This window comes from Phragmites australis, chromosome 17 (genome assembly GCF_958298935.1).
Source record: "Phragmites australis chromosome 17, lpPhrAust1.1, whole genome shotgun sequence".
In the NCBI taxonomy this organism is placed as follows: Eukaryota; Viridiplantae; Streptophyta; class Magnoliopsida; order Poales; family Poaceae; genus Phragmites; species Phragmites australis.
The window spans coordinates 3,250,565-3,275,090 of record NC_084937.1 but is presented as its reverse complement, the minus strand read 5'-3'; the positions used below and the strand labels follow the sequence as shown (position 1 = coordinate 3,275,090).

General features: G+C 45.0%; 1 pseudogene; it reads right to left on the bottom strand.

Moving 5' to 3' along the window:
• Positions 1-10,327: 10,327 nt before the first annotated feature.
• On the bottom strand, positions 10,328-23,460 carry LOC133897844 (structural maintenance of chromosomes protein 6A-like; annotated as a pseudogene).
• Positions 23,461-24,526: the final 1,066 nt, after the last annotated feature.

Genomic DNA, 24,526 nt, shown 5'->3' with positions numbered 1-24,526 from the left:
ATCTCAGCAGAACAATAGTGGCCAAGTCGCCCACACAAGCAAGGCATGTTTCAACTGTGGCGAGACCGGGCACTTCATCACCAACTGCCCTCGCAAGGCAAAGCAGACATCATCTGTTTAGTCCAACCCTGTGAATGGACCCCGACCCGCAATGTTTGGGGCCAACCGTGGAGCCTCCCACGCCCCCAACCAACCAACAAGGTCGCAGTAGTCCTTTGGAAGAGCGCACGTCAACCACATCCATGCACAGGAAGCTCAGGATGCACCTGGAGTTGTGCTTGGTGAGTTTTTAGTTGAATATGTACTTGCAACAGTACTGTTTGATTTTGGAGCATCACACTCTTGCTTATCATTAAGTTTTGTGGCAAAGTATAATATACTTAAAGACCCCCTAGTAACCAGATCAGCCAGAGCAGACATTAAGTGTTAGTTGGGATGCTCTCGGGTAAGGATCATTCTAAGTAGGGTAGTATTCCTAATAGACCTAGTGGTGCTTAAGTCCAAAGGGATAGAAAGGGATAGATGTAATCCTTGGAATGGATTGGTTAACCCAACATGATGGCACCATAACCTATGCAGCTAGGACAGTGACCCTGACCAATCATGAAGGGACACGAGTAACCTGTCATACACTTAGGTGTGAGTCGAACCCCATATTGTATAACCTGAAGGCTAAGACCCTAAAAGATGTACCAGTGGTAACTGAATTTCTGGATGCCTTTCTAGAGGAATTACCTGGTATGCCACCAGACCAGGATATTGAGTTCGTCATTGATCTCATCTCTAGAACAGCTCCCATAGCCAAGAGGCTCTATCGTATGGCAACCAGAGAGCTAGCCGAGCTGAAGGAACAGTTAAGGGAACTTTAGCATAAGGGATACATCAGACCCAGTTCATCACCCTAGGGATCACCAGTTCTTTTTGTCAAGAAGAAAGATGGAAGTATGAGAATGTGTGTGGACTGCAGATCCTTGAATGAAGTGACCATCAAGAATAAGTACCCTCTGCCGAGAATAGATGATCTCTTTGATCAGTTGAAAGGTGCCAAGTTTTTCTCCAAGATAGACTTCAGATCAGGTTATTACCAGCTGAAGATAAGGAAATCAATGTCCCAAAAATAGCTTTTGTGACCCGTTATGGGTAGTATGAGTTCACAATGATGTCTTTTGGTTTAACCAATGCACCAGCATACTTCATGAACCTCATGAATAAGGTGTTCATGGAACAGTTGGATCGGTTTGTCGTAGTCTTTATTAACGATATATTGATCTATTCTAAAAGTGCCCAAGAGCATGAACAACATCTGAGAGTAATTTTGGAAAAGCTCAGAGCCCATAAGCTGTATGCGAAGTTCAGTAAATGTGAGTTCTGGTTAGAAAAGGTCGCCATATTTGGTCATATCCTAACAACAGAAGGAGTTGCTATAGACCCCAAGAAGGTTGATGCGGTCACCCACTGGTCGCAGCCAACCAATGTATCTGAGATCAGAAGCTTCCTTGGATTGGCGGGTTATTACCGTTGATTCATTGAAGGGTTCTCCAAGATAGCCAGACCTATGACCGAGCTTCTAAAGAAAGAAAAGAAGTTTGAATGGACATAGTCATGTGAGAAGATTTTTCAAGAGTTAAGGACAAGCTGGCAACTACCCCAATGCTTATCTTAACCAACATCCATCAGGACTTTATGGTGTACTGTGATGCATCAAGGCGAGGTCTGGGATGTGTCCTAATGCAGGATGGTAGGGTAGTAGCCTTTGCCTCTCAGTAGCTCAAACCCCATGAGCAGAACTACTTGACCCACGACCTGGAGCTAGCAGCAGTAGTGCATGCCCTCAAGATTTGGAGGCACTACCCAATTGGGAACAAGTGTGAAATTTATATGGACCATAAGAGTCTAAAATACATATTCACCCAACCAGATTTGAACCTAAGGCAAAGAAGATGGTTGGAGTTGATTAAGGATTATGACCTGGAAATTCATTATCATCCAGGCAAGCTAATGTTGTAGCAGATGCCTTAAGCTGAAAATCTTACTTCCATCACTTGGCGGCTAAGAGTGTCCCACTTCAGATAGAAATACAAAACCTAAACCTGCAAATAGTACCTCAAGCTGACCTACATAACTTGAGTGTACAACCTACTCTGGATGAACAGATCAAACAAGTCCAACACAAGGATCGGGGTTTGATGAAGGTCCAACAACACACAAGAGAAGATAAAGCCCCGAATTTCAGAGTAGATGATGGTAAAGTATTATGGTATAAAAATAGGCTTTGTGTGCCCCAAGAAGGGAAATTTTGGGAAGCAATCCTGGATGAAGCCCACAACTCAGCATATTCCATCCACTCAGATGCCACAAAGATGTACATGGACCTAAAAGAGAAATACTGGTGGAATGGGATGAAGGCAGATATAGCCAAGTTTGTTGCCCAGTGTGACATCTACCAGAGAGTCAAGGTAGAACAGCAAAAGCTTGCCAGATTACTTCAACCCCTACCAATTCCTGTGTGGAAATGGGACGAAGTAGGCATGTACTTCATAGTCGGATTTCCCAAAACAAAGAAGGGAAATGACTCAGTATGGGTAATAGTGGACCGCCTCACCAAGGTTGCTCACTTCATACCTGTACAGACCAATTATGGTGGAGATAAGCTAGCTCAGCTGTATATTGACAACATAGTAAAGCTACATGGAGTCCCTAGCAAGATTATCTCTAATAGAGGTACCCAGTTCACCTCAAGGTTTTGGAAGAGTCTGCACGTAGCATTGGAAACTAAGCTAGACCTCATCACTGCTTGTCACCCGCAAACTGATGGCCAAACAGAAAGAGTTAATCAGATCCTAGAAGACATGTTGAGAGCTTGTGCCCTGACCTATGGAAAGGATTGGGAGCAAAGCTTGTCCAATGCAGAGTTCTCGTACAACAACAGTTATCAAGCCAGCTTAAAGATGTCCCCTTTTGAAGCTTTTTATGGCAGAAAGTGCAGAACGCCTTTAATGTGGTCCGAAGTTGGAGAACGTACCCTACTTAGACCAGCCCTCATCAAGGAAGTAGAAGACCATGTTGAAGAAATAAGAGAAAAGTTGAATGTAGCTCAATCTCATCAGAAGAGTTACGCAGACAAAAGAAGAAGAAACCTGGACTTTAAGGTTGGAGAGTATGTGTACCTTAAGGTCTTACCAATATGAGGAACACGGAGGTTCCAAGTACGTGGAAAGTTAGCTCCCTGGTATATTGGACCATACCAAGTTCTAAGAAAAGTTAGTACGGTAGCCTACCAGATACAACTACCACAGGAGTTGGAAGATGTACATAATGTCTTCCATGTTCTCCCAGCTGAAGAAGTGTTTGAGGATACTAGAATAGCGTGTCACAATTGAAATGCTGGATCTACAAGATGATCTTCGGTATCAAGAAGTATTGGTGAAGATCTTGGATATAGTCACCAATCAAACTAGAGGATCAGCAGTGCGTCTATGTTGAGTGCAGTGGAGCAGACATACTGAAGCAGAAGCCACGTGGGAATGAGAAGATGCCATGAGGAAAGAGTTTCCTTTCCTGTTCAATGAAGATCCCGAATCTCGAGGGAGAGATTCTTTTTAAGTGCAGTAGGTTTGTAACATCCCAGTTTTTAGCCAAATTTTGAATTTAAAATAAGTTCAAAACAAATTCAAACCAAATGCAGCAAAACCTTTTCTTTTCCCTCCCTTCACCTTGGGCTCAATCCCTTTCGGTCCAGCCTTCCTCTCCTTCCCCTTCTCCCTCCCCGGCCCAATCTCCCTCCCCCTCTTTCTTTTTCCCGGCCAGCCCAACTTCTTCTCCTTGGCCCATCACCTTTCTTTCCCCAACCCGCTCCCCTCCTCTCTGTTCTTCCTCGCGTGCCAGACTGGCCTGGTTGCCTCTTTCTTCTTCCTTCGCTCACACACGTGTGCCCGCACCGAGCCACCGGGCGCTGGACCCCGCACGCCTGTGCCAACCGCCACCCACCAACCACCTCCATCGCCACCCTATACCGCACCAGTCGCTGGTTCACACCACTGTTCGCCACACCCCTTTCACTGCCACCACGCACAACAACCACGACCGAAGCACGCCACCGGCCAAGCACACGCGCGAAGTTAATACCCTATCGCTGCCTCGACTATAGAGCACGACTTCTCCCTCCCCGCGTCATGTGAAGTCCACGCCTCTAAACCACCGGCATTTACAGGCCTTGGCATTTCCTCACATTGTACCACGTGTGCATTGCAACCTAACCTCACCGTCGGCTCTGCTGCTCTCCCTCTCCCGGCTATAAGAGCCCTTCCTTGTACTCCCTTGCCACTAACTGCCGCTCGTCGAAGCTCCCAAGGCAAGATTTGGCCACCTCCTCCCTCACCTCTCCCTCCCTCACTTCGTCTCTCACTCTCACCAAGGTTTTCCCCTCCTCCCATGACGTCGCTGTCGATCCACTACCCAGAGCTACCACCAGCCAATTTAGACTCCGTAGCATGCTCCACCCAACCACCCTCTAGCTCCCTAGCCTCCCTATCCAACATCTTCGCCCCTCTCCCAAGCTTCCATCATGCTACAATGGCCACTGCACCTCCTCTCATATCATTGGCCACTGTCAACGCCCCACCGGCCAAACCAAGCATGGCTACCCCTTCCCCGCACCACACACATGCTCCCAACGCCCAGAATCCCAAGCCAAATCCACTCCTCATGTGTTTCCCCTGTCAACCGTCACCACTCCCAAATCCGGCGAGGCATTAACACTATCCTAGCCACCGCCAATGATGACATGCCCCATCACCAGCTCCGACATACCAAGATGGACATCCTGGCCCACATCTCATTCCAATCCAAGGCCTGTAGCCACCGGCGTAAAGCTCTCTGAAGAGCTACCACCGTGAGCAGCCCGTGCCGCTGTTCCCGCGCTTCCCAGCCAAGGTGCCATCCTCCGCCATCTCCCCATCGTTGCTTACCGTCCCCTCTATCTCTGTGTGTAATCCAACAAGTGGGCCCAGTTGTAACGTTATCTTCACTAACCGTCACCCCCCTCCTAGGCCGAGTTGGGCCGCCTTGGCCCAATAGCTGCCCAGCATTAGCCAGCCCAGCGGCCTAAGGAGCCCAGCCTAGCACAGTTTCAACCTAAATGAACATTACCATAGCACAGTACCATTTCTCTTTTTACCGAAAAACCAATTTCCATGGAATATTCTAGGGAATGTTCCACTTTTTCCTTTTCTTGAATTTAACTCCTGACCAACTTCCAAAGCATGTTCCTCCTCCATTTCAACTCCGATTTCAACGATTCTTCCACCAATATTCTCTAAATTGAAGATCTATCTATTCATACCAATTTATTATTGTTTTGAAATTTATTTATAGTTTATTTGTATTTACTGGTGTGTCATGTTGTTGTTTGTGTATCGTGTTTTAGAAACTGGAGAGTTCGAGGAGGGGGAGGAGGAGCCGGTAACGCAAGACTTCGAGTAGGACCCTTTTGAGGACTTCAATGAAGGTAAGTCTCAATCTGTTTCCCTATTGATCATATTGAACCTAGTTTTATCACCACAACCCGTAGCAGCCATTTTTCACAGATTAATGGCATGAAGTATTACTTAATTGCATGATTTAAACTGTTGACCTAGTTATGACCTACTATAGATTAGCCAGCCTATTTGTTACCATCCTGAATATAATCTTCATAAACTTAGATATTCGTCTCGGCTTCTTTAATTATGCTAAGAAGATTACTTTGATAATAGTATGCTTAGGATTGTATACTTTGCTGTTACTTCATGTGTAATCAGTGTTAGTTTTACGAAATGGGTGAAACTTGGTGCTTTGGTGTTGCGTGAGTTGTGGGATGGGAAAACTTGTTGGAAATTGATAACAACTGAAAACTGGTTAGAGCTGGGGCAAATCAGGGTTCCGTTGGAAACGCCTGGGGAGTTCAAGCGCTGCCTATGTGGCAGTCTCCATGAGGAGATGTTTGCCTTGGCTCGTTTAAAGACCGAGTTGATGTGACATCCTACCTAGTCTTCACAGTGCAGCCACTCGACCCTGTATGTGGCAGGGCTTAGTCTAAACCTCACCAGCTAGTCAACTGGTTGTCCGGAGGCAGTTGTGCAACGGGATACCATAGAGCAAGTGCAAACTTGGTGACCCGGTTGGAGACCTAGTTAAAGGCCAGGAACCTCTGGTTAGCTCCCGTATTCGGCTAGTGAGGTGATGCTATGGTGGGTAATGGCTTTGTTGAGTCACACTACCACGATGGTGGTATGTGCCAAACTTAGCTTGTGGGTAAAGTATACAACTTTGCAGAGGTTAAACTATTCAAATAGCCATGTCCATGGTCATGGACGAACTATGGTTCAGTAACAGCAACAAGTTTGGTTTGTGTGTGTTTCCTTGGTGAGTGTGTGGGCAAGGTGTGCCCGTTTATGGAAAATAGGTCCAGCAGTGTGCCGTGGGTTGCTGTGAACGGGGAGTTTGGCAGCATTAAAACTTGGGCCCCGATGACTTTCTACTACGGCTGAACCCCCTTCATTGAAGAATATTAATATGACGCTTTGACAAAACCATTTGTGGAAAATACCCCCTTGCATATGTAAACTTGGCATTTCTGTAAAGATAAATCTTACAACTTATTTCTTGTCGATATCATAGGCATTTATTTATACCCTTACCGTAGGGCAAAGGTTGGGACTTGCTGAGTACGTTTGTACTTACTCTTGCTTGTGTGTTTTCAGAGGACGATTCGGACTTCACCGAAGTAGACGGTGAGGCTGATGAGTAGGTCTTGATCGTGCTCGCCCCCAAGTTGCCTGTGGAGTGGCATGCCTTCATGTTGTTCCTATTGTGCACTCTAATAATGTGGATACTGTTGATCGTAGGAATCATTTATTTATTTTTGGGATGGTGGATCATTCTCACTACTCCCCATGTTGTATGACTCTTATTTACCAACGACTGATCTAGGGACTGGTATAATAATGGTTTTAAGCACCGGGGGTAACCTGGGGCGTTTCAGGCCAGCGGCAGAGCACGGTGGCGGTGGCGGTCTGATGCACCGACGATGAACAGCGGCCCAATCGGCCCGACTGAAGGCACCTACAGCATCTACATGAGCATGCAGATCCAACAGCATGCCTATTGGCCGACGAGCCCGGCTACGGCTCGGTCGGCAGCGAGCATATGCAGACGGCAACACACAAGCGCACGAGGGAAGATGCACCGATGACATGCCAAAGGAAAACAAAAACGCACGTAAGGAACAGGTGAGCGAGGTGAAGCTCACCGCGCAGTTGGCTGGAGCAGAGGAGCTTCAGATCGGCATTGCGTCGATGAGGGGTAGAGTGAAGGCGCTAGAGCCGAGGAAGATGAGGGGCGGCGCGACGGCCCGGTGGCAATTCCAGAGGGGAAAGCTCGGGGGAGGTTCCATGGAGCTTGGGCCTAGTCGAATTGAGCTCGTGCTCATCGGATTGGGGCTCGGGCGCAGTGAATTTGGTTGGCGGAGTACTGTTATGCTATGCTCTGCTCTGTTCTGCTCTGGAGTCCGGCCGAGTGAGAGCAAGAGAGAGAAGAGAGACTGAGCAGAGAGAGTGGGCCGGGGGTAAGGCTGGTGGCCAAACTCGAGTGAAGCACCTCGGTGGCCGGTGATGTGACTTGGAGGTGTGGTGTGTTGGCTGACTTCGCCGGTCAACGAAAACGGCGGCCGACTAGAGAGCAGAGTAGCTGAGAGGCAGTGAGAGCGAAGAGGGTGACGAGTGGGCCCTTGGTGAACAGTAGCCAATCAGTGAAAAATCTCCCCTCCTCTGATCTGATCCAAACCCGGTCTTCCCAAGGTCAAATTATTATGGGACAAATTTTGTGTGAAATTATAATTCATGTGCAACCCTTTTGAGCTTGTTTGACCCAAAAATCCTAAACCAAATTTGAACGAAAATTCTTCAAATATACAACCATTTCTAACTTGCACAGATTTTTAAAGCTTCTAAGTAAATCCCAAAAATTTAGGAAAATTCATTAATATCTTTATATGGCATGGACTAATTTCTAAAATTATTTGCAACCCTATGTTACATAGTAAATTTGTGAGCTCCTTCACAATACATCACTAATATTAATTTTAACAGTTTATGTTTAAGTTTAAATTGCATGTCAAAAATTGCTCAAACAATTAAATATGATGCTAATGATGCCCATGAATGTTTAATTATATGTTTAAAAAATTTGGACCGTCACAGTATCCTTTGACAAGGAAAGGTGATTGGACCCTTTGGTTTGGATGGTTGGAATCGTAGTAGGTCATGATGGTGGGAATCTTGACTTTGGTTAAATACTTGCTCATTTAATCTAATTACTTGCTTTTACTTGTTCTTAAATAAATTCTGCTTTTCTACAAAATGAACCCTTATTAGCCTTATTCTTGATTTAAGCCCCATATATACTTTTACCATAAATTGCAGAGTACATCATGTACTCATACTTGTTATAAAACACATGCTGCGTAATCAGGGAAGATTTTAATGACTTCGCATAAGATTGTGCATTATAGGGTGTGTTCTTCATCAATTACCTATGAAGTTTCCCAAAAGATCTCAAGGCTTTGCTTAGATTCTGCTACGGGTTTTTTTGGTCCTTGCTGTAAGAATGAATTTATGCTTTTAGGTCATTGATATTGTTTTGTTATCATCTATGAAGTCATTGTATGTTGATGTTGATTCATAACTCAATACATAGTAAAGATTAGACTGTTTCTTGAACCGATCTCCAATAGAGATGGTATCAAAGCCATATCGACCTAAAGCGCAATCCTAGATAGTCTAGTCATCCCCTAGAAATAGAAATCTTAAAATCTTAGAAAATTATGCCTCAAAAACCTTTCCTCCTCACTAACCCCTCCTATCGTAACCTATAGCACGTTACTATATCGTGCTATGTATGTATAGTACGTTACTATATCGTGCTATGTATGTATAGTACGTTGCTATATCGTGCTATGTATGTATAGTAACGTACTATACATACATAGCACGATATATGAGCTCCGATCTAGACTGAAACGTACAAATTTCATAGATCAACAAAATCATAGTCTAAACCCTAACTAACCAAGAACTAATAATGTAAACCAAAAACAACAAAAATACTTGGAGGGATTAGAGGAGCTACCTTCCTAGGACACTTCCCCCTCAAATCCCCTTCGAATCGAGTCCAAAATCGGTGGAGAATGGAGGGGGGAGGGCATCGACAGCGCGTGGGCGTCTCTGCTGCTCGCGTGTGTGTGAGGAAGAAGAAGCTGGTGGGGAGAGAAGGGCCAGGGCGCCCCCCTGTATGCAGCTGTGTCACGCCAAAGGGGGTGGCTGACAGGAGTCGCGCCAGCCCCCTTGACGCGACACAGGTGGGGAGAGAAGGGCCACGGCGCCCCCCTGTATGAGCTATGTCACACCAAAGCTGGTGGCATGATCGAAGTCACGCTAGCTCGCTGGCGCGACACAGGTCTGCCACGTCGGCACGCCGCGTGGCACGACGCCAGGCGACCGCCAGCGTGGTAACTCGGTCACACTAGGATACTTGGCGTGATTAAGTCGGGAGTCACACCAAAGCTCTTGGCGTGACAAAAGGAGCTACTTACTGAAATTTTAGATCCCCACGTACTGTTATTAAAATATTAGTATTAAATAGGCTAAAAAAACGTCCCCCGCGTATCACGTTTTGGCCATTAAACATACTCACATATACATGTATTCTTATCTAAAATTTAATCTCATAAAGAATATGAACACCCATACCAAGTCTAAGACTAAACCTAGGTAGGCAGAATCCTAAGTACCACTTTGAAGGAGGATATGTTGTCGTGAGGCCTTAGTAACCCAACCCAAAGCAATTAGAACCGCGAGGATTACAGGCTACATGATTTCAGTTATTCTTTAGCACTACATTATTTGGTAGTGCAAGAATCCAAATGTCCTACTGGGGTAATGGCTAACGCAACGACATGGTAATGGATTTGCTTGACTGCTAGAGAAAATGGGGTCGTGTCTATGGCATCCTTCGCCGCATACTTTCAACTGTTCCATTCGACCACAAGGGATCATCGTATATATGGGATCATGCTGACAGTTCCATTCAGCTGTTCCAACTATGCGGACTAACTTGCTGAAAGACCTGCGACCACAATTGGTTCGTTTCGAGGTCCAAGGATCTTCAAGACAGACATCAGTCACTCATTAACATCGCAATACATCAAGGATCACTCTCAAATAGCAATGCAACTGCTGATGCCTAGCGACCAAATCTTGTTCAAAATACAAGGTGCTGAACACGACGGTGGTCAACCACGAGGAGCAGCCATTTGCTGCTTCTTAATCCGATCTCCAGGCTTCACCATGCTGAGAAAAAGACAGATATGAACAGCAGTTGATGCAGTTACGAAATGGAATAAAGCTCAAAACAAACAGCTATATGAGATTGCATTGACAGACCTGATGTCGCGAGGGGTTATAAATATCCATTGCAACCCTTGTGCAACAGCAAAATCTACAAGGGTGTCTAAGCTTATTTTGCGGCTCACCGCATCCTGCCCAATTCAGATGCCACCAATTTATAAAGTTTGGTCTGTCCTTAACTGGACAAAGAAACTGACCAAGGTCATCTGATTGCTTACCATGAATACGTCAAACTCATCCATGGCCCTAAAAGGTGCTTCTGTCATTCCTTGAAGAGCTAAGGTGAAGCAAAGCGTTGAGAAAGATCGTTCTCCACCTAGAGAAATAGATAGCATGAATAAAAGCTCTGCAACTGGAGAACACTAAGCAAAACAAATTATAATTTCTGGGTATTTCTTTATCAGTATTCTGAAGAATAAATAAAATTGGACGATATAATCTTACAACTAAGACTATTAGAAGCAGAAACTACCTGAAAGTCCTCTAGTGTCTCTAACGGTATCACGAGATGCATCTTGAGGCATTGTGATCTATACATCGGACACCATAAACTGTTATAGATTGCTCCAAAACCAGATCTGTATACATTCAGATGAAAGGAGATTTTGTGAAAACAACTCACCTCAACAGACAGAACTTTATTCTTATAATCTAGGTTGATGCGCCCACTGATACCTTTCTTTCCCAGGTGCTCATTGAACTTGGCTGAAAACATATCCACTATGATTGCATTATACATGTCTACCTAATATATCACACACCACTATCATTAATTGAACATGCCTACACAACAATACTAGAACATTGCATGAGACATGCGATATGGGATCAAATTGCATGCACCTACAACCAAAAAATTAAACAGTAGTTACAAAATCACAACCCAAGAATAAAATTAAGCCTTTCAAGCACCATATAGAGTTAAAAGAAACAAAGATGCCGTCATATCTAACTGTACTGTACTTACATTTAATTTGTCCCTAAAACCTACATACATTAGTTGTTTTCTTAAGATTTTCTGTCCCTTTTTGTCATGCAATGCTCTCAGATCATCAATGGTCTCGGTATATCTGCTCAGATATTTTTTAGGAAAAAACAGATCTCATATTATTTATTTATTTATTCTGCAGAAATGAGCAAGCAATTGGTTGCAGACCTTCTGTTTTCTTCCTGAAATCTCTGATTTAATTTATTAATACGAGCACTTATTTGTTCTAGGGTGGATCCGGCAACACCCCCCCAGAGCTTCCACTTGACTCTCAGAGCATATTTTTGAAGCCTTCTCTAAGTACTCCTACAGCAGAATATACAGTCATTACTGGACATGTGAGTGTCAAATAAGCCCATTTATCAAATTGAAATTCAAAGCAGAAGCTGAACTGAGGTCACAAGAGATATTTGATATGTCTAGTAACTGGAAATGCTTAACGCGGATTTTTCCAAGCCCAACATCTGTGGTATATTTCAAAACTGAGCAAATCACTGTAATATAAATCTCTTTTTTTTTGTAAATGTTAAGATAAAGTTGCTGTTTAGTACAGCAGCGTTCAGTGGACAACCTTCCATGGCACTTAATAGCTATGCACAATACTATATCTCTACTAAGGAAGTTATGCACCGTTCAAACACAAGGGTGCTAAATTACAATTAGAATGTATGATCTTTTGATGGTGCAACCTAACCCAAAACAAAGAAAAAGGAAAGGGCTTGAACAAAGGCGTATTGCCAGTGACTGAACAATAACCTGACAAAGCAGCTGAAGATTCAGCCATTTTAATAACAGCTAAAACTTTCTTTTCCATAACATCTTCATAGTGAGCCTTCTCCTGGTAAGGTTCAAACATCCAATGAAATAAGTACCATGAGCGGAACAAGTGTCAAGTAAATTTTACCATGTAAGCAAAGGAGATTTAATGGCACAGACCTGATGGGAGTGGCAAAAGAGAGAAGGTTGTTTATCAGGTGGAAGCAAAGAGATAAGTGATCCAAGGAGTGGGAAAAGATATTTTTTTCTGGAGAACTAATACTCAAATGTAAAAAATAAAATAAAATGAAACCATATCTATTGCAGGCTTCACATAGCCCCTGTGCATTATCATCAAGCTGCAAAACCCAAGAGACCTACACATGAGATTGCCTATAACATTTGAGAGATTGCAGCGAACGTGCGCCTTTATTTAAGCTAAGATTCGAGAATGAGCTGTATTGCGAGGAGGGAAGAAACGTCATGGCCTACATTAGCAATGGTGCAACCAGCCACAACAGCCGTGGCAGTTTACTTACTGCCTAAGAGATACAATCCCATCCTAGCGACTTGACCACTAAGAAACAATATCTAAACAAGGAATCCTAAAAGTTATGCAACAAACATGATTGACTAGCAAATTACGGGGTATGCATGTATCGAACCAATTTAAGAGATAATCTTTCACCTAAATGGCTTGGTGCGTGCTACAGTAATCGCGCATACTGTTCGCACGCTAAAATGCTTTACTTTGCTTCTGCCAGGCCCATATACTAACAGCCAACCTGGACCTACAGAGAATGTTGGGTATGCCGTAACATCTGCTCTCTGTGCCCTTACTGTTCTACATCCTCATATTTATCTATCCCTTCTATATCCAAGCCATAACATAGGGTATACACATAACATACTTGGCTCGATTTGACTGATACTTTTTGCTCCAAAAGTTACTTTGATTTCGTTTTCTTAGTATGAATTCCAGACAAGATTTTTTGTTCTTAACAAATTCCAAGCTGGTCCTTATATCGCTTAGATTAATTTTCAAAAACAAATCACTGATAGTCAAAAGACAGCATGCCTTATTTCCTATGGTATTATATTGGTTCAAAGACTGCAGTTGCCCCTTCTCAGACTTGACTGGGCCTCTCCGCCGAGCTAATTCTATATCCCCATCCTCTTCCACTTTTCTCCATGAACTGATTCCCTCATGCGGCACTACCACCAAACGCCAAATTCTTCACTTTCCTTGGATCTAACTGTGATCAAAACAAGAGATGCCTCGACGTTGGATGAATAGCAAGAGGAAGAGCAAACTCTGACACTGAGGGTGCATGGGTTGAAGCCTAACTTTGTCGCATCTAACATTAGTCGCCACAGGCCACACACTTACATCGGTAGGTGTCTGGTTTATTGTCACAACTAGTTTGCAACACTTGTCTTAGCCTCTGACAGAGGTATCATTGGTTCAGATTTTTAATAACTTTGCCAGACTTGTGGCAGTCATTTTGTAACAATATGACCTCATAATAAAAGCTCAAAGAATATGTTGACTAAAGCACACAAATTAATACTCATAAGAATAAGAGAATCACACCTGCTGAGCTTCATGTAATTTTCCTTCAACAATCTGTAATTCATGTTCTACATACTAATAGACCCCATCTCAACATATGCAGATTCTGAAATAAATTAAATTGCATTAGCATCTATAGAGAATTAATCACAGCTAAGCAAGCAACCACAGTTAGCAGGACAGTAAGCTTTTTCAGGCATTAAAGAGCATATCTCTGTAAAAGCAGGATCTTATGAACAATATAACTTTCCTGATTTTTCCCTCCATAATTTTGCCATTAAACTTTTGTTCAAAATCATACTGCAGAAGTATAGGGGAAATAAATTGGCATTCTAAAAGTTTTGTGTAATGTTCTGGTCAAAATAAAAACAGGGAATGAATGATGGCCCGTTCCGCTCCCTCTCCTGTCTGCTCACCTCTAGCGCTTCTCTCCACACCAACCCCACGCCGGCGCCTACTCCGGGCCCGGCGACCACTGCTCGAACAGGCCTTCCTCTAGAGTCTGTCTCTCCCTCCCCTTTGGCGCCGGTTCCTCCTTCTCCGCTGTCGCCACAAGCACAACCATTCTTCCCAGCGGGTCGGTCCAAAGAGTCTCGGTGGCGTGATGACGGCTCCTCACCCGACTCCGACAGCCCGATCTAGGGATGGCATCCTTCTGTCGTCGCCTCCTTTAGGGATGTGGTGATCTCTTCGGCCTCCTCGATTGCTGCTCCTGCTGCCATGAGGGTTCTGGCTCTTGCGAAACCTCGTTGTATCTCCTTATGCTCTGCGCCACCCTCGTTCTCTCTCGATGTTATGTGCGCCTCCTTCCCGGCCCGCCATCCACTCTGGCTACACCGGTCTTCTATGTTGAGATCTAGTCCAGACACGGACGGTTGGCATCTTGTTCCCACCGCACCGGCCACGCTCATATGTCCCTGCTAACCTTCGTGGGAAGTGTTTCAATTGTTTTTCGACATCGCATTGTGCCGCTCTGTCACGTCCTGAAATCCGTAATTGTGTGTTTTAATCCTAAAACATGCAATTTCAGCCTCATGTTCCAGTTTGGGTCACTGGAGCACTTCACTTTGAATCAATGAGGTGGGAGAAGGAAAACTAAGAGAAATAAAGGAGCTAGAAGTAAGTCTGGACTTTCCTCGAGGTAAATGGGGCCCACTTGGGTGGAAAATATCTCTCTATAGCTGGGCAACAACACTCTCTCTCCCCCTAAAAAGAAGAAACTTGCCCATACGTACTACTCACCCGCTCCACCAGATAAGGCTTTTTGAGGAAGCAAGTTGGAGTTGGCTGTCTCTCACTCTCTCTCTTAGGCTCCCTTTTTTTCCCCTTTTGGATCCCTACCTCTGAGAGCAAGATCAAGGTACGTATGTGGTACTCACGTGACCACCAGCTCAAGGACTACTCGTCCATCCAATTCATTTTCAGTTTCCCCGAAGGAATTCGAGCTAGTTCTGAACTTGTTTGGTGTTCTTTGGGTGAAGCAAGGAAGCAGCAGTTTTTCCACTCTTCTCCGAGCCATTTTCCGTCGTTTCCTCCTTCAACTGGCGGTCACCAATCTCAGCAAAGGACCTTGGGTGAGTCTGCTAGGCTCCCATGGCAAGTATGCTCAATTTTGGTTGGATAGATCTTGAATCTGGAACTAGGGTTGCAAAGTTCTTCAGTCTGGGAACAAATGAGGATTTATGTGGATTTGAGTTAGGAATCATGTTGCTAGATGGTTGAGCAAAGTCTAGACCCTGTACACCCTTCTAGGCATTTTTACCTTTGATTTAGAGAGACTCCCATGTTAGTTTAGCCTAGTTTTTCCTTTCGTAATAGCTGCTATTCTGGAGCTGCACGAGACTGATTTTACTGTAGCGCCCAAGTACTGTTCACCCAAGCACCCGGTACTGTTCACCCGAGCACCACAGCACCACATCACTCCCGGTACTGTTCACCCGAACACCCCCGGATACTGTTCATCCCCTGGGTACTGTTCACCGAGCACCCGGGGGTACTGTTCACCGAGCACCCCCCGGTACTGTTCACCACATCACTCCCGGGTACTGTTTATCCCGAGTACCCGCGCGAGTACTGTTCATCCCCGGGCACCCCGAGCACGGTTTATCAGGCTTTCCTGATAGCTGATAGCTTGTAAAATTCGTAGTTAATTCGTACGAACTCCAAACTTTATGAGACCACTTGGAAAATTCTGGTTTGGATAGTGTGATCTGGGAAAAATATTGTCATGTATTGTGGAGCATATTTTTCTTATATGGTCGCATTTCATACATGCTCATTACATTGCATGCGTTGCTCTCTATAGTGAACGCCGATCCGTCGATCCCGGAGGCCGTGGGCGATCGTGAGGCGTCCCACCTTTCTGATCCAGGGCAGCAAGGCAAGCATCGTTCATATTGCATCGTGTCTACTTAAAAATTTAATATGTTATCTACGCTTATGTATACATTGCATGTGTCGAGTACTGAGTCGGGTAGAACCTATGCCGATGCATTATCCCATTTCGGTCACGTGTCATGTGTTGTTCCTAGGAGCCTAGTGGTGTCATCGAGGTCTAATTTTAGTTCGCTATGCTTAGTGGTACTTAGGTTTTCCGGTAGAAGTCGACGACGGCGTCCACCGTTGTCGCGAGCCTAGGACTTATTACTTGTTCACACTTATGGTTGTGTTGATGATGAGTCGGTTTGGTGAGTGGTGAGTTGAGACGAGGTGTGGGCGGTGTTAGGGGTGTCATCTGCTCACGAGGAGTCCTCAGGCAGTTCGGGGAGGGAACCCGGACACCGTAGACCGCTTGCACCGGTTAAGCACCGATCATCGGTGTAGTCGGCTTTAGCACATACCTTACTCACCACATGCTGATATAATGGTAGGCGAGCTGATTACCTTCGCAGACGTGGTCATGTGGGCCTCGTCATAGACGGTGTGAGTCCGGGCTTTTAGCGGTATTAGTTTGCTCGGGGAGTAGTTCTAATACCGTCTCGCCGAGCTATGGTTGATCCACATGGTTGGGCCTGGTTGGGAAAGTTTGTCACGGGTACCCCCTTGTGTGCATCTTAGCGGGTGGCACAAGCCGTATGGTCCCTGTGTCGTGTGGGTCCAGGAGTATCCCCTGCAGGGTGTATAATCAGTTCGAACTGCCGCGCTCTCGGTCATGAGCATCGCTATCGCTTATCTCCACCGAGCGACCATGTTTTGGTCGTAGAGTTTCGATGTGGGCTGTGGCATGGTTGGATTGGGGTGGTTTGGTCGGTATGTGGTTGGTGGTTTGGTGGGAATGGTTTGCTTTTATACACTTGTTGTTCATATATCTGTTCTGATCAGTTGGTTGGCAGGGTTTTGGTGGTTGGTTAAGTCAGTTGCTTACACCTAGAGTCTAGGTTGCTTACTGCTTAATGAACTTAAACATGTCTTAATCCTTGCTACAGCTTCAAATGCATGATCCTTGGAGTCGAGAATATATATACTCATATTGTGTAAGACTTGCTAGTACCTTCGTACTAAGGGGTGCTGCCCTTAAGTTGCTTTCAGGTTCGCAGGTTGGCGAGGAAGAGGCTGTGTTCGGCTACTTTGTGCCTGCCAATCAGGGTGGCGGGCAGGAGTAGCACCTTCTACTCCGAACTCCGGCGCTTGTGGTATGGAGCCTAAGGGCATACGGCTCCATATTCTTTTGTTGTATAGGTTTTTCTTCCGCTGCTTAGCTGTTGTTGTTCCTCTTTTATTGTAAATTGTGGAAGCAGTTGCATGTTTAATAATGGTAATCCAGTTTAATTATTTGCTCACTATTAAACTGTGTTGTGATATTTGAGTTGGAAGGCATGTGTTCCGATCCTGGGCACAAAACACGTGCCGGGACTACCGGAATGGTATTCTGGTTAATCGTCGAGGTTGTGATTATGAATAATGATCCTCCTGATGATTAATTAGAATACTATTTGGACGGTTCCTCACACGCTCAGTGCCGTCTAAGCTCCCGCTGCTTCTGTTCTCTCGCATTGGGCACCGCTCCTCTTGTGCGCGCTTGCTTTCTACCACGGCACTGCTGTCCTCTGGCGCTCCATGTTCTGGACTTAGGCATCCGATTTGGTGTTGTCTATCCCCTTCGGAGCTCTGAACGCTTGCAGCTCGCCCTCTGTGCTCTATTCTAGCGCTGTCATCCTCCAGTGTCCAGGGTGCTGAGACTTGACGTTTGGTTTAGCATCATTTGCCCCCCCCCCCCGGTGTTACCACTTATGGTGTCTCGCCCTTCGCCTTCTATGACGGCCGCTCTAGGTGATGGTATGCAAGCTGCTTCATGCACTACTGGGGAGCCAAGTGGGCGCTCGTGTTGACGGCTTCATGAGCGTTGCCCTCCTACGCGTAACAGTGGCAATGCTCCACCCCCTCCTCCGGTGAATGATGGTCGGGATGCCCGTGGCTCTCTGCCAGCTCCATGGTGCATGCGTCTTCCTCTTCACCAGCACCCGATCCTCCCCCCGTTGATCGCTGCATTTTGGATCGCTCGGAGAGCATCGCACGTGTGGAAGAGGAGTTGTGGCGAGCGGTCCTTATCACAGTGATTAGCAACAGGCCAAAAGTTTTGCCACAGCAGGTGGTCTCTTAGATTGCCTGCGAGTTCAACCTGGATGTTGCCTCTCTGATCATCCATCGTTCTGCATCGGAGGATTTTCTGCTTCTTCCAGATGAGGGGTCTGCATCCTAGGACACATATACTTTGCCCTCAATCAGCCTCCAGGAGAGCTAATAAGCATATTACTCTTCATCATAACCATAGGCAAATCATGCTTTGCAACATACTGAGTAGTTATGAAAGAATGCGAAGCTCCAAAATCAAACAAAACAGATGCAGGTTGAGAATTGACGAGGAACATACCGTACACCACATCCTGATCATCGCGTGCTTCTCCTACTGTGACATGGTTGACATTCCCATGAATGTAATTCTATTGTCCATGATTGTTCTGACCAGGGTTCTGACTTCCACTGCATGACTGAGCTGGGACTGGAGTTGACCTTAGTGTGTTACTGGTTTTGGCCAGATCCTGCATCTTCTTAAGGCATTTATTCACATGGTGCCCTTCCTCTCCACAGTAGAAGCATCCTTTGTTTGGGCCAAGCTAGGCTATTCTTGACTTGAGGAGTAGTTGGTGGAGTTGAACGGGGTGTCTAAAAGTTGGAGCGCTGAACAGGGATTTGTGACTGAGTCCTGTACTGATTGTTGGAACAGAACATAGGGCCTTGTAGAGACATTTGAGTTGCCACACGGGAACGTGTGTTGCCTCCTTGTCCTTGGAAAGACATCTTCCTTTTCTTCTCATCCAGCTGACGGCGCTTGTGTTCAACCACTAAAGCTTTGTTCATCATTGCTTGGAGATTGGGGAACTCTGGAGGAAGTAGGGCATACTCTATGGCATCATTCAGACCTTCCAGAAAGCATTCCTGCTTCTTCTCATCTGTATCCATTTCATTTGGAGCATACCTAGACAACTGAGTAAACTTGGTCACATACTCCCTTACAGTCATTGGTCCTTGCTTCAGGCTCATGAACTCCTTCTTCTTCAGACGGACATCTCCTGATGACACGTGATCTTATGACACGTGATGAGTGCAGAAACTGAATTTGAACTACATCCAAATAATAGCTGTTGAATTATCATGTGCGGCGTAATATGCTTCCCACCAGTCCAAGGCTTGACCGGCGAGTTGGTGCGAAGCATAAAGAACCATCTCTCTGCCATTCCATTGTGCAACTTGTAGCTTCCTCTCAATGTCCTTCAACCAATCATCTGCATCCATAGGTTCTACTGCATGACTGAAGACTGTGGGTTGAGTTCTCTTGAATTCTCTAAGTCTTGATGGTTGATACGGTTGAGGACATGATTTGGTTGTTGTTGCTGCATCTGCACCATGGTTTGGGCTAAAGCTTGCAAGATCTGAGTCTACATAGTCATCTGTTGTTCCAAGGTCGTTGGAGGGGGCGGGGGTGGATTCTGGTTGCTGTTGTTCTCCACGTGGGTATTGATGCTCCTCCTTGTGTTAACCATCTGATTAGGGTTGGAAAGAGGGATATGAGTAGATAAGCGAGACTGGAAAGGATTTAACTAAGGAAACCCAACTGTGTTATATTATATAGATAATAAAGATGCGTCTGTGGACAAGGTGCCAAAGCATTCCATAGCTTACACCAACACTCAAACAAAAGATCCAAATCACACACTTAGCACCAAAACAATTCTCACACTAGCATTATTATTATCCTTAACGATTACATCAACTGATCCATCTTCATCTATGGCGGGGCGTTGAGACAGTTCCTCTTGCACAGGGGTGAGTGGATAGATAGATCTTCTTCTTCATCTTTAGATTCTTTTTGGTTGGCATAATGTTCATCCTCGAGAAGTGTAGTGACGAAAGCAAAGTGTTGGTGAACATCTCCCAACTCCCATAAGGCGCGGTCTAGTTCATCTTCCAAGGCTATAGTGAGCGCAACTTGTTCACGTAGCTTGGGGCTTTCTCCAAAGGGATGCTTCACGAACGGTTCATTACTTCCACGAGTTCACCGGGGATAATATGCATAAGGAGAGTTGACCATCTTGGTGTTGTATTGATCTCGAAACAGGATATGGCTTGACGAGCTGCATCTTGAACACCGGCGGTGAAGGTTGCTCTTGGGGCCATTGCTGAGTGAATGACCACAACTCGACGAACATCCAGACCTTCATTTTGGCTTCGCTCGTAATCATAGATAGTGACTTCGACCTTCCATTCTACATATCGAGAGTGTTGCTTCTTAACTCCCCTGTAGACTGGCTTCTGTGTATGTCCAACTCCAGAAAGTATTCCCCACAGTAAGCGAGGAAGGTGTCCAGCGTGAAGACCATCACTCTCATAGACGTTGGGAACGGGGTCCATACTACAGAAAGTGAGATCACCAATCTCCTCTTCGGTTGGAACACGTTGAAGAATGGGTGGATGTCCTCCGGTTGACTTGCGGGCGGTGAGTAGCTAGCGAACCATCTAAAAAATGAAGAAATAGGATATAAGAAATAACCTTATGGATAGCAAGAGACAAGTATGAGAACTAAGGGAAAAGCTCTGATGGGTTTAGACGAACTAGAAAAAACCTTAGAAGAACCATTCTATCTAGGCTTGCAGTCCTACATTCAGTATGGCTCTGATAACACCTCTGTCACACCAGATTTTAACGGATAAACCAAGTGCGACTTATGTGTGCCTAAGAAGTTTAACACACATAAGGACGTCATAGGTGAAATAACACAAGCAATACTTTAACTTACAATCCTTTACTTCTTACAAAAATACTTCACCTAAACATTTTAATAACTAAAGGATAGCATCTAATCGATGGCAACGGGATGAAAGCATCAGCAACCAAGTAATCCACAGGCACCGACCAGAAGATACGCTCCTAGAACGCCAGCTCATCGTCTTGGAAATCTTCAAAGTCTTCCATTAAGCAGCATATGTATTGTGGGACATAGCAAGGGTGAGCATATGGAGTACTCAGGAAGTGTGGGAGAATAATGATATGTAGGCTTACAACAAGAATAGGCTAACACATGGTATATTTGTGTAAATACGATGTCACACCCAATTTTAACGGACAAAACCAAGTACGGCTTATATGTATCCAGAAAGTTTAACACACATAAGGACGTTATAGGTGAAGTAACAAAAGCAATATTTTAACTTACAATCATTTACTTCTTACAAAAAGACTTCACCTATCAACTTTAATAACTAAATGATAGCATCTAATCGACGGTAGCGGGACGAAAGAATCGGCGACCAAGCACTACACAAGCACTGGCTGGGGAACACACTCCTAGAACACCAGGTCATCGTCTTGAAAATCTTGAAAGTCTTCCACTGAGCAGCATATGTATTGGTGGAGATAGCAAGGGTGAGCACATGGAGTACTCAGCAAGTGTCGGAAAATAATGATATATAGGCTTTCAACAATAACAGGCTAACAGATGGTATATTTGCGTAAATGCGAGTAAGAAAAGATATTTAGACTCAAAAAACATTAAATAATTATTAAGTGAATGTAACCCATACAATCCAATACCCAGCATACAAGGCTCCCCACCTTGCATACCATAACCGTCTAGTACTCCATGTATTGTAACCAAACCAAAACCAAACCCACATCCATTACCAACTAATCATGTGAGGATCCAAATCTCCCATAACCATTGGCACAACTGTTATAACAGTTTTACACTCTGCAAAGGTTGTCCAACTTCTAGCCACGAGTCGTGATTTTCACGTTGCTATGTTCATGACACATTTAACACACGCTAGTGGTGTGCCACCAGGAGATCACTATGAGGCATTATCCATTGGTTATGTCCTGGTACTCCAACGAATGCCAACCATGTGTCTAACCAATATGCTAAGCCTTACCCATATTAGCCTCGTGGTTGGTACGGTATTTCTTGGGTTGTCGCTCTACGAACCAGTCCTTATATGTGACACTTGGGCAAAGACTATACAACATGAAATAACCAATCTAACATATCTGATTGGAACATATCCACAAGCCCACCACCATTATCAAACCAACAAGGAAAATAACCAACAAATTTCTTGGACGTATCCACAAGCCCACCAGATAAACCACCATAATCAAACAACCTCTTTGACCAAATCCTAGGGTTCCATGTTACTAACAAGTTCATCATTACCATTACATATATCCACTAAACATGTATAAGACACTTCCCAACATCCCAAAGCATGGCTAAGCAAATCTACCAAAAAACTCATATCAACTACCACTTAGGTTTCAAGGAATGTAAAGGAAGAACTAGGTACACCCTAACATAGGTGACTATCCATCAAGTTGACAGACATTGCATGCAATTTTGTAAAACAAAATATTTAAAATATAGGTTCAATATGATCAAGGACACTTGCCTTCTCCTTGCTGCTGCTCAGTGTACTCTTGCTCCTGGTCTTGACGTTCCTCAAATTGATCCGGAGCGTTATCAACTAGTTGCACACTTACCAGCAAAGCACACAAACAAACACACTAAGAACTGAGCACAAAACAAAAGAACAACAAGACAAAACGTATCTAGAAAGATAAAGCTCTGTGAAACGAATCTAATGGCGCAAGAATCTCTTAAAACGGAGCTACGACGAAAAAGATACACTAAAACAATATTAGGGTTTATTTTATAAAATAAAAGGACTAATTTGAATAAAACAGAAAGTTTAGGAACCTTTTTGTAAAAATGGAGGGACCTATATGTAATTTTGAAAAAGTTCAGGGACCTATGTGTAAAAAGATAGGGCTCTTTTTGTAATTATAGAAAAGTTCAGGGTCTATTTGCAAAGTTGCTAATTATCAGGATTATTTGAAATTATTTTTGCACTGAAAAACATCTTTTATCGCGTAGACGCTGATTGGATGACACATGGGCTGACACTTATGCTAGATCTAGTGATGTGTAGCTGAGGTGGCGTCCTGACTCGTCTGAGGTGCTGATTGTGATTAAGTGCATGACACGTGATGGATTTCTACTGGCTACCGAAGGGGTAAGTTCTAATCTAATATGGGCCACTGGTTTTGGATCCGACGGCTGAGGGAAAGGGGAGTGGCCGAAGGGGATCGGGACGGTGGCAACCGAGGGGTTCACGGCGGTGGACTCGTCGGAGAACGACGCGGACCACATCGCTAGTGTCGGTTCTCGATGGCGAGCGGAGGGAAACAGCAAGGAGGACTCGAGGAACTCGATTTGAGGCTTGCCATAGGCGATGAGGCTCGGGAAGGTGGTCGATGATAGAAGGGGTACCGAAGCAGCTCGGGAGCTTGACGGGGAGAGGTCTCCGATAGTTGGGAAGCGAAGACGGTAGCGGCAACAGATTCGGCAGTCAATGGTGGAGCTATTGGGCAGCTCGAAAGGCGCAAGGCGGCACTGGAGTGGCAAGGTGGCGAGGTTGATCGGTGGCGGCAACAATGGCGGCGACGAAGATTTGGATCTCAAGGAGAGGGCTCGGAACTCGATGACTTTGGGATGAGATGAGAACAAAAGGGGGCTGGAACCTATATAGGCAGGTCGAGGGACTTCGGGATGCGTCGGGACTCTAGGGTGGCGTTGGGAGTTTGTCTCGGACACGACGGCTAGATGCATTTGTGGAGAAGGTGCCAAAGCATTCCACAACCCACATCAACACTCAAACAAAAGATCCAAATCACACACTTAACACCATAACATTTCTCACACTAGTAATATTATTATCCTTAACGATTACATCGACGCTCGACTCTAATGACGCTAAGACAATCTACTAAAAGACTATACTATTGGGACTCCTCTCTAGTGCGGGATCCTGAGGGGGGGGGGGAATCAACTGATCCATCTTCATCTATGGCGGGGCGTTGAGACAGTTCCTCTTGCACAGGGGCAAGTGGATAGATAGATCTTCTTCTTCATCTTCAGATTCTTTTTGGTTGGCATCATGTTCATCCTCGAGAAGTGTAGTGACGAAAGCAATGTGTTAGTGAACATCTCCCAACTCCCATAAGGCACGGTCTAGTTCATCTTCCAAGGCCATAGTGAGCGCAACTTGTTCACGTAGCTTGGGGCTTTCTCCAAAGGGATGCTTCACGAACGGTTCATTACTTCCACGAGTTAACCGGGGATAATATGCATAAGGAGAGTTGACCATCTTGGTGTTGTATTGATCTCGAAACAGGATATGGCTTGACGAGCTGCATCTTGAACACCGGCGGTGAAG